The sequence below is a fragment of the Aplysia californica genome, unplaced genomic scaffold, assembly GCF_000002075.1.
Source record: "Aplysia californica isolate F4 #8 unplaced genomic scaffold, AplCal3.0 scaffold00900, whole genome shotgun sequence".
NCBI classification, from domain to species: domain Eukaryota; kingdom Metazoa; phylum Mollusca; class Gastropoda; order Aplysiida; family Aplysiidae; genus Aplysia; species Aplysia californica.
This window is the reverse complement of record NW_004798170.1, coordinates 201,653-204,665: the sequence shown is the minus strand read 5'-3', so window position 1 is coordinate 204,665 and position 3,013 is coordinate 201,653. Positions and strand designations below refer to the sequence as shown.

Below are 3,013 nucleotides of genomic sequence, written 5' to 3'. Positions count from 1 at the left end.
GGGGGGGTGAAGGGTTTAATGTTACGTTGGACATTTAACCCTTCGGTCACAATTTCGAAATACTTTAAATAAAACCATAGGCAATGTTAAATTCTAAAAGAAAAATAAAACAACAAATGTTTGTATTTGACAGACTGTTTAATGTTCTCACCTGGGGGTGGCTCTCATGGCCTACAGGTTAAGGTGTTAGCCTTTCATTCAATAGGTCCCGGGTTCGAATCCAGACAGTGACGGAATTCTTTTTTCTCTAAATTGTCTCCTTTCATCTGCTTTCCTACTCTCCAGCAATGTTATGTGGTCTGCTTTGGTCCCGACTTTCTGCCCCCACCCCCTCACCTCCTTTGCTCCCTCCTCTGAGCTCCTGACTCTTTCTATAGCCTTACTACTGCTACTCCCTAGCTCCTTCTTACTGCTGTCTTTCAGCCCCACCCCTGATCTTCTGGTAGGAAAGATCTACACCTAGTAGGTGCAAGATTTGAACGTTAAAGATCCCTTGGTGGTCCAAAATCAATAAGAGTAGGCTTAGGCCGCCACCCGGGCAAAATTCAGAATTCCCTACCAACTGAAAATGTTTAATGTGTCCCGCACGCTCATATGACCTTATGCAGTTGTGAGCGCCGTAAAACACTTACCAAAAAAAAAAAACCGTTCTCACCTGACGTTGTATGTTCTCAAGGCCGTGACGGGTGGTGGTGAGTTATAACACGATGGAGGTAAACGAGACGCCCGGACGTAATTACTGCCCAAACGTTGTCCTTGCAATGTGGCTACAGTAGTAGTGGTTGTCTGTGTGGTGGTGCTGGGCGTGGTGGTGGTCGTGGTGGTGGTGGTCGTCGTCGTAGTGGTGGTTGTGGTTGTGGTTGGCGCCCCGCCTCCACCGCCTGCCAGAGCAGCTTAAAGGGGGAGGGGAGACGAACAAAACACTTTTTTCTTTGTTTCTTTGTAGTTGTTTTGTTGTTGTTGTTGTTAGTTTTTCGTTGTTGTTGTTTTTGTTGGTGGTGGTGCTGGTGGTGTTGGTGGTGGTGGTAGTGGTTGGTTTATTTTGGTCTTTTAAGGGGGATGTTTGTTTGTTGTTGTTTTTTTTGTTTTTTTTTGGGGTGGGTTGTTTTGGTTTGTTTGTTTTAGGGGGATAGGAAAGGTGAAAAAAAAAGATTTTAACTCGCTACTTACCTGCCTGCAACATGGGCAGTATGGCCCCCGAGTGAGAGATTTGGTAATACGATTTGTTTCGGACACGGTGTCTTCCTCGGGTTAAAATTGTTGCCTCCTTAATCTTTCTTTGATTTGAGGGAAGAAATGAAAATCGTTTGGAATAACGCAAAAGGGCAGTTGTTGTTGTTGTTGTTGTTGTTGTTGTTGTTGTTGTTGTTGTTGTTGTTGTTGCTGTTGTTGTTGTTTTAGAAGAATCATAACAGGTGATGAAACATGTGTGTATTCGTGGGATCCAGAACTAATCCAGAACTGAAAAGACCATCAGGCGAGGTGAAACACATGGTCAACACGGCCCCAGAAAGCTGGATGCCAGCAAGGTGCTTTGAATGTGTGCACGTCATGTTTTCAACGACTTCGATTCCTGCCGGCACAAACGTCAATGCCAATTTTTACAAGATAGGCTCTTCTGACAAAGCTGTCTTCCATCATGACAACGCGAAGCTGCACACTGCTCGAAAGGTCACCGACTCCTGAAATTTGGCAGCGGGAAATCCTCTTGAACATCCCCGCTGTTCCTCAGACTTGACACCAAGCAAAATTCATTTCTCCCCCAAAATCAAAGGACTATGAAGGCAGCAATTTGAAGACGGGAAAGACATTGTGCTCGAAACAAAAGGACTCTGGTAGAAGCGGACATGGTGAATGCCTTTGACCGCTACGTACATCAGATGAAAAAGTGCATTGAGATCTACGGTTGTTATGGTGAACAGAAACCGTGTTCTGTGGGTGTGTACAAAATGTCATGGCGTTAACATGAAAATTGTTGATTTTACATATCAGGGAAACATACTTCTGGAGTAGACCTCGTAGCAGTATCTATTTTTTATTTCTTTTTGGGGTTTTTTTAAAGGTGGGGACACTTTGGTAGCTAGTGATTAAAGAGCTAAGATCCAAGCAATAATAGCTCCTCCACAGTTGCTTACAAATACCCCAACATACCTGCCACTGTACTGTCCTCCTACTTAGGTCCTCTCGACATTTGTCTTGGCCCTATAGAATAGGCTAACACTAACAATGTCATCTTAGCAGAGACTGTGCCCACCATTTCGGAACTTCACGGTGACCGTAAAGGTGGTTCCAGTAGGGAACGGGATAGAGGGTGCCCACGTGCCTCGTGACTCATTGGAGCAGAAGGAGATAGGATTAACGCTAACTTTACTTAAACGCAATCCTACGCCATCACTCATCACCACCGTTCTTTCTAAAATCATCATAGCTCTCAGATCAATGACTTGCATCTATAGTCCTTGTATCTCTATCTGTAACAGTTACTTGTCATACCAAGTATGCACGTAATACACAATTGGACATTATCATACGCACTTTTTTCTAATAATCAGATGGCATCAATCTCATAGAAATGGGCAAGGAATAAAAAAGCTCCGTAGTTGAAAGTTGGGGCTGGAAAGCAGATATTTGCGCCTGTTCTTCTGTGGGTGCCGATTCTCTCTTTTCGTAGTAGATGGATACCGAGAGATGTAATTTTTGGTGAGCATTGGATATCTCTTCCGTTCGCCAAGAATCAACTGTTTTATTTGTGTGGGGGTTGAGGGGAGGGGTTGTTTGTTTGCTTGTGTGTTTGTTTGTTTGTTTGTTTGTTTGTTTGTTTGTTTGTTTGTTTGTGTTGGAGTATGGGTGGGGGGGGAGGGGGCTTCTAAAGTCAGGTCAATTAAATGTTATTAAATAATCATAGGTAACATTCTTCGTACTTTTTGCCTACTGCCAAGTAAATTTTGTTGTCTAATCCTCAAGTCCACGTGAAAAAAAATGAATTCATTTTGTATCCACGAATATCATCATC

The 3,013-nt window shown here is 43.4% G+C and overlaps 1 long non-coding RNA gene across 1 annotated transcript in view; it reads right to left on the bottom strand.

The window, feature by feature from the left end:
- LOC118478744 overlaps positions 1-881 on the bottom strand; it is a 2,183-nt gene extending 1,302 nt beyond the window's left edge. Inside the window, exon 1 of the long non-coding RNA XR_004859262.1 lies at positions 656-881. This is a non-coding gene — a long non-coding RNA (uncharacterized LOC118478744). The remainder of the gene's footprint in view (positions 1-655) is intronic.
- Positions 882-3,013: the final 2,132 nt, after the last annotated feature.